Below are 15,303 nucleotides of genomic sequence, written 5' to 3' on the forward strand. Positions count from 1 at the left end.
TCAGGGCTTTCAGCAGCACTGCTTCTGCCTCAAAATACACAAGCTTTTTAACTTTTGCGAAGGGAACCAACTAGAGAGAATGAAGCCTCTTGACACCTTGGCTCCTCTGTTGCCAAAGTGCTTCTGAAGCTATAGCCAGTCTGAAAGCCGAGGAGAAGGTCTGGAACAACATGAGTGCTATAGGAGACTCAGCAAAGAAAGCGTTTCATAGGTTATAGTTCAAGGAAAAAAGGAAAAAAAAAAAAAAATATATATATATACACACACATATATATACACATTGGGATTCAAGTCCATGGCAAGAAAGCCAATTTCTCACTGAAGTCCAGAAATTTTTGGAGTCAGATATGACAGCTACCCTACGAGTGGCAGCAGGCACTACATGATTCACTTATGGGATGAGGAGATGCTTATAACCATGTCTAGGATTTTAATGCCATTTGTATGGGACCTGATGTGACAGTGCAAAACCTGGTGTAAATCACCACAGCTTCACCAAAGCAGAGAATGTGTGTTACCTGTCGTCCATTATACGTTGCCTTTACTACAGCGACAACCTACACCAGACCTAGAGCTGGTCAAGACAGCAACCAACATGCTGTAGGAAACACTGATTTTTTCAAAAGCAGGTTTCCATTTGGAACAAAACCTGACAATTTTGACGTGCCAAATGCCACCACACCCACTGTTAGAGCAACCAACCTTCCCTGCAAGTCCTGGGTAGCAAAAGGCAGCCCCAAAATCCCAACAGGGCATGTCCAGTGCTGGAAGAGCCGTGGAGGCAACGGGGCTGAAGCTCACCAGGGCTGACCACCCTTAGACACTGCACTGCAGAGAGGGCAGCAAAGCCTAATAACAACACGTTTCAGAAGAAATTAAGCTTTCCAACTGTCGTGGTTTAACCCCAGCCGGCAACTAAGCACCACACAGCCACTCGCTCACCCTCCCCGCTCCCGGTGGGATGGGGGAGAGAATCTGAAAAGCACAAGTAAGAAAACTTGTGGGCCGAGATAAGAACAGTTTAATAATTGAAATAATATTAATAGTAGTATTATTATTAATAATAATGATAATTTAAAAAATTGTAATGAAAAGGAAAATAACAAGAGAGAGAGAGGAACAAAACCCAGGGAAAAACAGAAGAAAAAGTGATGCAACCACTCACCACCTGCCAACTGATGCCCAGCCCGTCCTCGAGCAGCGATCGCTGCCCCCCAGCCAACTCCCCCAATTTCTATATTGCATGACACCATATGGTATGGAATAGCCCTTGGGCCAGTTTGGATCAACTGTCCTGGCTGTGCCCCCTCCCAGCTCCTTGTGCACCTGGCAGAGCATGAGAAGCTGAAAAGTCCTTGCCCAGTGCAGACATTACTCAGCAACAACTGAAACATCCCTGTGTTATCAACATTATTCTCATCCTAAATCCAAAACACAGCAGCATACCAGCTACTAGGAAGAAAATTAACTCTATCCCAGCCGAAACCAGGACACCAACCCAGTATTGGTTCATGTGGAACGGTACTTTGATCTTCAAGAGACGAAAGTAAAATGCAACCCTAGTGTTGTTTTTTGCTTTATGGCACAAAAGCTGCACCTTGGAGAGAACAGCATTGGCCAAATTACATGGGGAATGGTAGGTGAACATTTTTATGGAGAAGAGACGTGTCTGTCCTTAAGTGTCACCAACAGTCCAAGTTTCTTTATCTTTACCATTACTTTACCCTTTCTTTGAAGGGCTGCAGAATTATGCCTGCTAAAGAGACACCAGTGTTTTGGTCTAACAGTCACTTTATGAAGAACACAAATCTGCACCCAACCCACTCTACTGGAAGAAACCACACCTTCCATCTCCCTCTAAGGTTTTCATTGCAAATTACGGTTGAGTCCAGCTTAATTTTGAGAGAAATATGATGAGATTGCAACCAAGCCAGTGTGGATTTCCGCATGCCAGGAAAGGGAAGGCAGGGGGAAAATCTGACATGACAGATCCATCTTCTGAACTCCCAGTGGAGGTTTTTTCCCCCAGAAAAAGTAAGCAGCTCTTTTTATAGCTCATGAGCCTATTACTTCGAATGACAACAACAGAGGACTGTTTTAAAACTGAAAAGAAATATATTAATCCAATTTTCAGCTTTTCAGCATGTGGTACTGTCTACTAATTTTCACAAAAGAGAAGACTGATGAACTAGTTTAGGAATCAGAAGGTTACTGTAAAAAAAATTAAAATCACACATCTATGACAGAAACACTTTTCTACACTTCTTGCATTTCTGAAAGTCCCATTTAGGCCAAGCAGCATGTATTTGGTCCATAACCAAGAGAGTTGCTTTTCGGAAAGCATACACAAATATCTGTTACATTGCACAGTAGCAGCACTTACAAAATGGTCCCCAAGCCATCAACTTCACGGCGACAGCCTTTGCTTGGACAATGGACCTGCAGGATTTAATGCCAGGACACTTTGCTCTCCAACACCGCATGCATGGGAATACCCATCCCTGGGCAGGACAGGCGTCCCTGTGCCAGGGAGGTGAGGACAGAGGCGAGGCAGAAGCATTAAGCAGCTCCGAGCCATGATGAGTGTGGATGGACATGCATGGAGGAGGCTGCCAAGGAAGATGGCCCCAGCACGGCCTGGCTCATCAAGCCTTTCCACGATGCGTAGCTGCTGTTCGTATGGCAGCTTTGTCCTCAGCCACAGCATCAAGGAGCAACGCTGGCTCCCAAAAGGTACCACCAGTTCCCAGCCAGCCCGAACAGACAGGCCACAGTGCTTCGCTCCCATTTTCAGGCATTTGAGGCATTGTCACTAATATGGTCCCTCTCCTGCAAGGCACATGAGTGAGAGGTGCCAGCACAGTCAGCAGCCACATGAAATCTCTGGTCAAGGACTTTGGAGAAGAGCAGCCGCATTTGCACATTTTAGGCTCATGGAAAAATATGTGCATTCACAGAAACACTGTTTTCTCTGTTATGATGAACTACAGACTGAGCAATTTTGATTAGGGTCTTAATCTTTATGTATATTGTAATTTCTACCAAACACTCTTGTGTTTGTCTTCAACATGAGAAATAGCTTTTCCATGCTGATAGTAATGAAACTACTCACTCATTCTGATGCTTATAACTATGCAAGCACACCAAGAAACCAGCAATCCACTTATTAATGTGCCAGCTGCACTGTGCTTGCTAGAGACAGCAAGCACAAGTTATGCCAGCCTCCATCCCTCTGCTACCTTCCTTTTCATCCCCACCATCTCTTGATCGTACAATACGATATTTTCTAATACAAGTGGAAAAATATTTTATATTTAGCAGCCAGCAACTGCTCAGCCATAAAGATCATTGCAGCTGCAGAAACAGAGAAACAGCCGTCCAACGCCAAATCCCTCCAGCAGGACAGCACCCTGCATCCAGCCTAGCCAACGTCCCTCATCATCCACTCCACACGTTACATCCCAGGCGTTGGGCAGTAACAAAAGACTTGCATTTTTCTGTGCAGATCTAACTGCAAGTTCCATAAAGCTTCCTCAGCACTCTCAAGAGGTAAATCTGCATTATATCCATGTTAAGGATGGGCATAATTATGCTAAGAGGTACGCACAGAGGCCAATTAAATCAGTAGGGAGATTAGCAAAAGGGCTACTTAGGGTAAAGCAAACGCCACGGTCCTCACTTGGATCCCAACACTGATAGCATTTTAGGATTGAGATAAGAGTGCCCTACATCCATATATCATTACCACCTTGCCAGCACTGAGCTGTAAGCCAGGGAGCCAACACGGGCTCCTGATCAGCTACTGTTCTTGCACGACCCAACAGCTCCAACTAATAACCTCTCACAAAACTCATCAGTTTAATTTAGCAGGGCTTTTTTTTTTTCTTTTTCTTCTTTTCAGTCTCCAGCTTGCTGTATGCAAACTGGATAGCAAATTTATCAAATTTATCAAGGTAGGGACTCCGTGTTGGCAGAGCAGTCACCACATGTACGAGGCTTCATATACACAGAGCACCTTGCTAAGTGATTTTTTTTTTAAGCTCCTTCAAAAAGAGCCTGTTTATGCCCTGGCATTTCACGCCAATGCAATTGGAAACAGCCACAGCGCAACGTAGGAGGGGGATCACAGCAGAAGTTCCTCTAACTTTCGTAGCACTGCTGGGGACCACTATAAAAGGGTACTGAGCTAATTAGACAAATCATAAAGATGTTCCCTTGGCAATCTCACAGGTGAAATAATCTAATCTTCTACACCCTGCCTTCCTACTTAATCTCTTGATAAGAGTCATTAACACAATTGTTCAGTCTACTGTAGTCCCTTTATAAAGTGCATATAATTTACAACCCCATTAGAAAGACGGCCACAGATTACTCTCAGAGGCAAATTACAAAACTATTCAGTTGTGGTTTTAGCACATTAGCTGTAGCTATAGGAATCCTGGAGAAAAAAAATAATCACAAAACATAGCAGGCTTCAGAGCAAGTATACACGTCAAAACCCACCTATCTAATTTTCTGCACAAAAATTAAATATAATTGCAAATTGTGGGATACTCTGTTCAGCAGCTGAGCAGCCATGCAGATTTTTTTCTTTTGTGAATAGCAAGCAGAAAACAAGTACTGAAAGACTGCAAAAGGTGTACAAAGTTCTTTCATTTAAAAAGCTAGGATTTAGTTACTTCACAGCTTATGCTAAATTTCTGCTGCTATTCAGTATTCAAGTTATTTCTGTTACATAATTTGAGGTGCTGGAGGATGCTAAGCATTGGATGTTTCAACAGAGCGGAAAAAGTGAAGGCACTAGACCTTGTAAAAGTATAATGAAACAGATGTTTGCTGCTTTTCTGTATTTATGCTTCTGAGTATCAACTTCTACAATCCAGCATGTAGAAGCTTCCAATACTATCTACTTCTTCCAAGACTTCCAAACTTCCAGTACTACTTCAGGAGGCTCACTTTCATGCAGAAAAGTGATCAGGAGATTGTTTCAAAAAAGCAGCAGAACACTCTGGCTTTCTCTGGGCTTCTCCAAAAGCTACACGGGTCCTAAACAAAATGCTTGAGGTAGACTCCAAAGGCACAAATACTGTGAAACATCTCCCACAACAGAGCCGTGGTTCTGCCTGGGATCTTAGGACAGAAACAGCTCAGGGGTGATTTCTCATAGGATACAAGAAAAAGCACTCGGATCCTACTAGTTCTCAACAGAATTTAGGCATTTGAGCACTTTGGAGATTAGAAAACAGGATTTTCAGAGTTTAACATTATTGAACTTCCCAATGTAAAAGGCCTCTCATTCTTGTGTTTCCAGTCCCTCCTCATCCTTCAGCAGTGCTTTACCTTCCAAGTGCTCCCCATTTGTTTTTTTTTATCTTTCACAAGCAATGAACCAGCCGTGGAATTTAGGACATCACAAAATCAGGCATCAAATATTTCTAGTTTGTAAAAGAAACCCCCTCATGTTTCTAATCCAGCTGTAGGGAGGCTTGAAAACAGCACGGTAAAAATGACAGTGCTTCCCAATAAACATCTTTTAGGAGGAAACCCGAGGAGTCCGTGCTGTGTAGGAAGCAAAGGCTCTGTTTCCAAGCTTTTATGTGAAGGTGTGCATCACTGAGAGCTGGAGGATGAAAGCAGCCTGCCCGTGCTGGAGTCCTTTGGAGCAAGAGGAAGGGACTGGCTTTGACCACCATGGACCAGGGCAGATGGAGCAGAGGCAGGCAGCAGTGATGGGCAGAGGTGGCAAACTCCTTTCAAAATCTAGGCTTGAATCTGTTTTGAAAAGTTCACCCTGAGGTCAGAGGTTGGTTCAAACCCCTGTCCTCCTCAGAGTTGTCCGACTCTGATGCAGCAAGATGCCTGCAACTCCGAAAATATTTAATGACAAGCACGGGCAGGAGTCACATCGCTAACCTGGAGAGAAATAAAATAACACTGCCAAGCTTTATATTATAGACAAAGCGACAGCAACCACTGATGTAAAGGAGGAGGGATCTATGGCAGTATCTGCTAGGTTCAGAGGTTGCTCTTGTTTGAGCTCCTGAGGAGTTAAATCTAATTTCTCATATACTGCAGATATCTAAAAAGATGTTTTAATTGAAGGCAGTTGCTTAGCAACTGCATCCCGTGTGCTGCAGCGATGCTTTTCACCTGGAGCAGATAAACATCAGGATGGCACTTTACAAATCTGATTAGCGGCAATGAAATAGCTGGCTACAACGAGCTGCAAGTGCTTTTCCAGAAGTTATGCTTCTAACCTGATACCCATCAGCAGGGAAAACCCAATGAAACTCATTTGCAGGTTAGAAGAGCTCTCTTCTCCTCCTCTTACCCAGCAAACATTTCGGTCTGCTTCTTACAACTGGAGCTTATCAAGAGGGAGATAGCATTGGCAGGATTTTTCTTACTCGAAAGATTTCACTGCAGTTGAACACATAATGATAAAATACTAGAGTACTTTCAATCATGCACAGATGTTTTTCTGAACAGGCCTATGAGCCTTTGAAAAGCATCAGAAAAAGCACGTTTCCAGACCACAGAGAAAAAGATTTCCTCATAACTTTGGTAACAGGACGTTACTGTTTAAAGACTGCTACTATACTAGCCTTTACAAGCTGTTTAAGAGCTGGTTATTGGTGCTACTACTGCGTTTCTAACAAAGAATATTAAGCACTTGAATAGCTCACTAACAACATCTTTGCATTATAATGTTGGTATAAATGTTAACTTTTATACCTTACTTCGGTCATGTTCAGGGATCTCCTATGTCGGGGTCTAATACATGGTGACCAATTAAGCATTTAAGATTCAGAAAAGATTTGCATGCATTTTCCCATCCATTGCAAGTCAGCTACATGTCCCAGCTATGACCAGAATGAATTTGCCAAGTAAAGGCTATTCTGGTTGCCTTTATTATGTTCCAAAAACCCCTAATACCAAACGAAGAATAACAGGCTATGAGTCCCCAGAGAACTATCTATTTGAACGCTCAGAGACACGTGCATGAGACTCATCTCGCGTCTCCAGATACCTTCAGAGGGTTGTTCACCACCAGCACTCCAGCTTACATGGTGGGGAGCAGCCTGGCTTGGTACCACGGGGCCAAGAGGTGGCAAATGGGGCTGGAGGGAGTGCGAGCTTGTAATCCAGACAGCTGGATTGAAGAGCAGGGGACATTTTTCATCAGCCTCGACATGTCAAGTACAAAACCAATTGCAAAAAGAGCTCCCAGGAAAGTCAACGGTTCCTGGAAAGATACAGAAGAACTATGCCCTGGGCAAGCCCCAGAAGAAGGTATGCTGGGAGGGTTTTCAAGGCAAGTTTAATTTACCCGGCTTGGATTCAGATACCTAACCACCACAAAGGTCCCAGTTCAGAAAAACTCCTTCTGCTCCAGCTGGTACTTGAGCACCTGCTTAGATTTTTCATGTTAAATAGGACTTGGAAAAGCATGTTAATTTGCTGTCTAGGATTAGGATGAACTTCAGCATGTGGTAGAAGTTCTTCTGTGTTACACGTACCAAGCTTCAGCCTTCACTATGAGAAGTGAAGCCTGGGCTTTTGACTGTCCCAGGGTGACTCATACAAACCTTCAGCTGGTGTTGCAGGAGTGGGCTACAAAATGGGCTTTCTCTTGGAAGTACTCTTGAGACTGCTTTTGATGTAGCATCTCCACATCACAGTAAAACTATCAGGATACACAGCAGGGCTGTCACGTCTTCTAATATCACTCCAAAGTATTGAGCCAAGGACATCCCTGTCGGAGCTTGGCTGCAGTTACCGAGCTATTTGCTGAAGTCCAGATTCTGGAGGGCTGTTACTGTAACGCAGACAAAGTACTAATTAGCCTGGACCATAGACAGTTTGTCCCAACTCTATTCTTTATCTGCAGGATGAATCGTGTTGAATCATTGGTTGTAAATCACATGAATCAGTTAAACTATAAGCCAGAGTTTCCTCTTTTCCATTTTATCTTCTGCAATCTCTTAGGTAACTCTCCATTCTTTGTTATTATTCCTTGGTTTTGATCTTCATTCTCATCTCAACAACTGGCAGAGGTAGCAAACAGTTGAAAATTGAGAGACTGGGCAGTTGTCTATAGGCCTGACACTAGGCAAGTGAAGCACAGATGAGTAACTTCAGCTGGTTGCCAGTTTTGAATGCTGCTTGTCTCATGACTATAAAGTCATAGTAAGTCTACATAAGGATGTCTACATAGTCTACATAAGGATGCTGCTATTTGACGATTAAAAGGAAGTTAAAGTAATATTTGGAAAATTCTGTCCTTGAGCTACTGAAGAAAAAATAAAGATAGCCAAAGGAAATTCTTTCCCTCCTCAAAAATAAGATCCCATAGAGCTGCCTTGTTTTTGACCAGAATATTGCTAGCAATATATTCAGACGCTGACATTTTCAGTTTTATTTTAAAAAACTAGAAGAAAGTCATCCACCTAAGACAGAAGCAAAATTTAAAGCCTTATGTAGTCAGCCGGCCCAGTCAGCTACACCCAAAATATGTCCTTCTAATTATAAAGACAGCAATCAACACCTGTATTTCAGGATCTAAGGAGTTCCAATAGGGCCAAGAAGATGTTCCCTTCCCTCTTTGTCATCTTCAGGCTTGATTAGCCACGGGCAGGGGTAGGAAAGTTAAACCACTGCACTTCCCTGTAGCATCACAAGTTTCTTCTGGGGAGGTTGAAGGGGTGGTGTGATGCCCTGGTTGCACCCGTGGCACTGTCTACGATAACAAGTAGTGGGATGGACAGGAGCAGATCTGCATGGCAAAACCAACGGTCTGATAAGCAGTTGGGGATATCAACAACCTGGTCCTAGGGGCAAAGACCCATCAGTGGCTCTCAGCTTAGCTTCAGCCATGACAAATAAAGCTTGTGCAGTGCGAGATGTTCTGAGTCTAAGTACAGTAAGGGAGGGCAATGGGGAAATTTTTTCAAAGACACTCTCCTGATCCAAACTAAAATGCTAATATAGAGGCACTGGTGTCAATCTAATGACCTGTTAGTCTTACGTAGGTCTAGGCATTGGGATGCAGAAGATCTGTAAAATCAACATGTAGCATTTGGAACTAAAATAATAAATACTTTTTCCTTGGCGGTAGCACTCCAAAGTCAAAGCAGAACCATGGCTTTATTTCCAAGGTTTATTAGCTCTTCAGTTATTACATTCCCTTGTTTCCTTGGCTCACCCTCCCACCAGCTGCCTTAGTTGCTGTGTGAAACCCTCAGTGTTAACCACAATAGAGGTTCTTAATGTTTAATGTGTGGCTGATAGAATCCTGCAGCATCCAGCAGAGCCTTTGAATAAAGGGCACCCTATAAAAAAAAACTTAAATGCAAACAAAAAAGCAGCATGTGAAACCATACGATAGAAGCTGGTCACATTCAATCTCTGAAAGCAAAGAGCTACAGTTTATATGAATAATTCAAAAACAGCCTCAGACAAATGATCCCAGGTCCATAAGGAAATGGTAAAACCTCTAGAGTCTGCAGCTCTTTTTATTACAGCCTGGTTTGTGCTGAATGCTGTTTTCTCTGGGGTTACTTTTTACTTTATATATATATATATATAAACGAACAGTCAGATAGGATGTTCAGATAACATGTACAGCAGACCCCAGAGAAATATTTTAATTTTATATTCCTTTCTGACTTGTAAATTATTCATTAACATGGATCATGCAATTGGGTAAAAATTAAAAATTGGCAAATTAGTTTTCATTTGTTTATGTTAATTATTTAGTGTTCTTCCTTTTTATTAGAAAAAACACAGGGGGAGATTAGTCTTGTTCTGACGATCTGTGTTTGCTCCCTAGACAACACACAAATTAACATTGCTATGGCTACTTTTATGCAACGTCTATAGAAATATGACTCCACTGCCCAGATCTGTTGCTGAGACATTGTGGCATATGCTAGATTGCTAAATTGCAGATATGCCTTTGGATATTTTTCAACAATGCTTTGCAAAATAGGCTGTTGGGTCTTCGTTTACAGATGCAGTCAACAATTGTTTCCATGGCCCTTCCATGAATTCAGCTGCGGCTCCCCAGCCCCGCCAGCACCCATAACCTCCTCCACAGCCCCAGGGAAACTCCAGCCAGCGGGAGCTTCACCTCCAAACTAAGACACAATCATTCCACATTGATGCTAGGTTTCAAAGATAGAGGTCACCTTCATTTTAATATCTGTTGATAGATTTAACTACATAGAGAAAAACGTAAGCACTAAGTGCCACCACAGCACACGTAGCGAGAACCCACTGGATAAACTGCTGTGGGTTTCCTAGGCAATGCACATCAATGGTATTTGTGTAATCAGAAACACTTATCCATTACGGTTTTTAAAATGTTTGTTATTTTTTTCTTTAAGATATCTCTCCTTAGGAAGCAAGGACTGTGTCTACTCTCTACGCAAGAACAGTGGGACTGACGTTTGGCACCTTAGCTACGGGTCTGGCCCTGCTCGGGTTCGAGTTCAGGCATCACTGTGACAAGGGGCTTGGGTTGCTCGCCCTCCTCTGTCCACGTCCCCACACCACCATGCCTTGGGTTACCAACGAGGTTTATTCAGCCCATTGAGCTGCACTTGCCATCAACCCCAGATCCCAGAGGGGAGAGCCAAACATACCCTCCCCAAGCAATTTTTCCACAGTATGTTATCTACTCACAATATATTCACCCTGTCCTAGGTGATTTGGCTAGACATCAACTAGAGACAGCCCCTTTTGTGGGTGCTGGGGTTCATCATGTTCAGCCACCACCTCCTCTGTTGCTCACACACTTCCCACCCAACCCACATAGCTTTCTTCCACCAAACCCATCAGTGGTCGCCAACCAGACCACTCTGCTCAGCGCAGAGAGGGAGCACGAAGAGACAACACACCTGCTTCAAAACACTTTTGGATACTGAGGAACACATTATTCTTCACAGTCAGTCTTCAGCTTTGCTATTTGCTACGTAGCAAGTTTTTAACACAATAGCAGTCAAGCACCGAAAATGTTAAAAAAACCCATATAGTCTGCCAAGGAAAGTGAGTAACCATGAATACGGGGCAATTCCAGTAGCTAAAAGGTCACCTTAGGTTAGAGAAGGAATCCAAAACATTCCCATGCACATTCCTAATTACTTTGGATGTAAGAAATCGGTGCTGTAGGCTGTATAACTGCCACAGAGGGCTGCAGATCAATTAATGACATCAGCGAATGAAAAAGAAAAAATAGCAAATGGAAACCCTAGCACGTTTATAGTGCCAGTCTTTCTCTTCCCAAATATTCATAGTTCTTTGCAAGATAGCTTCTCCTGAGGAATTAGGATGAGAACAAAGAAAGAAGAGAAAATCCCAAAGCCCAAAACACAACAGAGAAAGTTATGTCAAAAAGCATTTCTAGTACTTAATTTGAACATGACATAAAAATATTATTAAAAACATTTTTCTGAGCCTTTAATTCCATTATTTCTAGGAATCGTCCCTGACATCTGTACAAGCTCCATCTTAATCCAGTTACTGTGGGCGAATCCTCAAGGTAAGCAATACTGATGATGCTTTTCAAAAGAAGAAATACAGCATGTTCCTTCCTCTGGCTCCGTGAGCTAGGCTGGATTTGGAGAAATGAAGACCTAAGTCACGTCAATAGCTTCTGCCAGCTGAAGGCACAGGTACCTGGGAGGAGACGGCTCTGTGCATCATCGGAGGAGGTTCATTGGAGCTGAGATTCACTCCCTCCCTCAAGGTGAAAGAATTGGCCCTCACATTAAGGATACTTAGGAGAAAATAAGACATTCTAATTTTGTCCGTTTATCCAAGTCAGTTTTGTTGCATAGTAAGTATTAATATAAATAGCTCTGCAAAACACACTGCAATTCTGAATTAAAATTTTCTTCATGGTGAAAAGCAGAAGCCCATTTTTATTAAGTGATTCATTAAAAACAAGTTTCCTTCCTTGACCTACACTTTACAAAAATACAGCAGATTTAAATTATCATCAGAAACAACACCCAAGCACGAGTTTAAACCAATGATTTATGCTTCACTTTACGTAGAGAGTCACAGTGATTAAGTTGTGCCTGTCCATGGGACTCCAGGGCCCTCCTTCTTGTGGGGGGGGGGGAAAGTAGGTCTGCTCATGTATGCTCTTCCCAGAGGCTGGGAGTGCTCTTCCCAGAAATAAATCCTGAATTTCATGTTATGCCTTTTATGACAAATAGTGAATTATCCTCTGAACCCTTAATAAACTGAAAAGAGAAGAAGAAAGGGGGAAAAAAATACCCACTCATTTTCAAGCACAATTTTGTAGATGGTGTGTATATATGTAGAAATTCCATGTATTTAAAATTACATACGAAAAGCAATTGCTGAGCAATCATTCATTTTAGCGGAAACGCTAGCGCCTCTTCCAGGTCCTTAATCCTGGTGGGATGAGAAAAACAGTTGTTGCAGAGGAATTGGGATTTACATCAACCACACAGTAATGGGGTCCTTCTCTGCAGCACCATGCCGTCCTCCTGGAGCAACGAACTGTGCTGATCCTTGCAAATGCCACAAGTCTCTGCCCCTCTCCCGCTGTAATTACACCATCCATGCTTCCACCCAAGCGTGCTTGTCCACAAGTTGGAGGCTTTCGAACTTGTTTTGCACCAGGGTAATTATCAACATACAAGCTCTCAGAGCAGCAAAGGTGTTTTCATTATTTCAGTGATGTTCCCTAAAAAAAAATCCCATAATCTATGTTCATGCACCTGCACATCAGTCCACCCCACAGCCCTACAACTCCCGAACCCCCTGGCCAAACACGAAATGACAGACTTGCGTATCCAGCAAAGTCAGGGCAATATTACCATGAATAGAAGAGCCCACAAGCGTCCTTCCAGCTGGAAACGAGCAGCACTTTTAGACACAACCCATCTCTGTCCTCTTTGAAACTGGTCAAGTTTCAAAACACTTTTAACGGAAAAAAGGATTTCTCACATACAACAAAAAGAAACCCAAGAACATTTATGGCCAGGACACTGTGAAGGTCTTAGGAGCAGATTTGAAAAGAATTTTTCCTCCCTCTCTTTTTTCTTTTTTTTTTTTTTTGCACCATAATGAGGAAAGTGAACTTCCATCTAACTAGGAATATCTTTATACAAATTAAGTTTTGTGCTAATTCAGATTTCTCCACCAGGAAGCAGATGCATTCAGAAGACAGACGTAATTTCTGAACTCTAGCAGCCTTCATTGCAAAGTGAAAAAAATATGGATTTAAATAGTTTCAAGCATCATATTGGCTACACATGGCTTGCTTTTATTCTGGACCTGTGTGAATACAATAGCTTAATAAAAATTAATGAGGAAAGACTGTTTTCATGGACAAGAGTCCCAAATGCAGGTAACTTTTTAATAGAACTTCACCTTTAGAGAAATTAGTTATCAAGCTCCGTTCTCTTTAATACTATGGAAAAAGGAAGATTCCCCAACTTAATTGCTTTGAGGTTCTTGGATCAGATCTTTGCAAGTAAAATTTCTATTAATTAAAATAGCAATTTACCCTGCTAGAAGTGACACTTGGGCAATGCTAGCAGAAACCCTTCACTTCTGTCAGGTGGCATAACTGGTACTTTGTAAGAAAAAGCGACAAATAACTTTAGCATCATAATTCTGTAGAAATTATTTTCATATTTGGGTCCCAAACTCAAATTATTATAATCAACACTAATTCCCAAAATGAATTCACAGTTTCTCGTAACTCTAGAAACCGGGTTGTCATGGTGAATATTTATGAGGTTGATGAAACAACCTTATGGGATGTGTTCTCATTCAGACTCATATGATGCACAATAGGAATTTCGGGTTTTTCATACAAACTGGTCTGTTGAAAAGAAAGGTTTTCATGGGCCCAGCAATTCACGTACAGGACAAACACCCTCTACGTGCCCACCGCAACAATTCAACATAGTTTCAGCTCTTCTTTTCTGGACATTGCTGCCTTTCCCAGAATTCAGTCTTGCTACTCGCCCAGCTTCTTCCTTTAGGCTTTTGCTTGAGGAGTGTCTGCACTTCAGGAGGAATTAAATAAAAATACTTGCAAGCAGCTGCATACCTCCCAACAGTTAAATTCCCTAATTGGAACAAGTGCCATCAGAGGTGACAGTTGCTCGTACCATGGCTTGTGAACTCGAAGGACCTTGGCTTCGAGAGTTTGGTTGAGTTTCCTTTACTTAACGCATGCCTGAGACAGCATCACTGCAATGAAGGAGGTTTTACTAATGGAGTTTCCCCGGCACACTAGTGTAACTCCAAATATTAGCTCCATGTTTTTAATGGGAATTTTAATAATTTATCATTTGGATTCCCAGAGCTGCCTTATCTAGGCTTCCCTGTTAATAAGTCTTAATGCTGAGCAAACCAACACTGAACAAGTCATCTAAACAATTTCATTCTTTATATTTACAGTTATAATTGCCAACAGGAAAAGCTCATTCTTGTTCTTAGAATGCTCTATTGAGTGATTTCACTTATTTAAATTAACACTTTCACATGGACCTAAAGTGTCTCACCTCTAAAAATCTGAACCTTACTCCCTGCCTAGAGAAAGAGTCATGTTCTGGTTAGGGAACTGGCTGCCTCCATTTTTTTAGTTTCTGTGAAATTCCCCTTAAAAAAAAGTGATTGGCATGCATACAATACCTTTGGTTGAAAACTCTTCTTTATTAATTTGGAGGAAGATTAATGTGCTCACCTTCACATTTTAAACATAATTGTATCTGCATACATTATGGTTTAATAACTTTATTTCTGACTCTTAGTGGTTTCTTTTCCCTAAATGAGATGCTCGAGTAACGAACAGATTTCAGAGCAGAAAATACACAGTTAAAAAAATGTCCCAGCTGAGGGGCCATGAGGCTGGCCTGTTCACGTGATTGTGAAACACCGCCAGAAGCTGCTTGAGGCCAGTTTTATCAGAATGGGAGATGGGCAGTTATCTCCTTGCAATCATTCGGATAAGTACACACCAAAGGAAGAGACATCGCCCAGTACTGATTTTCAGCTGGGTACCTGCCAGCTCCGCTGGATATGCCTTGGGTCTGTTAGCGGAAAAGGCAATGAACAATTGATCTTGCTCATCCTTTCCATTGCAATCACGATTATAAATCGCCTACAATGCCTAGCCTCAGTTCTTTCTTTTGCAGACTGAAGAGGCCTTGCTTATTCACCCGTGTACAGAGGCTCCTCTACAACTGATTTTGTTTGCTGCCTTCCTTTGGAGCGTTTCCAGCTCTGCTCTGTCCTGTTGGGGTGCAGGGG

The sequence above is a fragment of the Ciconia boyciana genome, chromosome 7 (assembly GCF_034638445.1).
Source record: "Ciconia boyciana chromosome 7, ASM3463844v1, whole genome shotgun sequence".
NCBI classification, from domain to species: Eukaryota; Metazoa; Chordata; class Aves; order Ciconiiformes; family Ciconiidae; genus Ciconia; species Ciconia boyciana.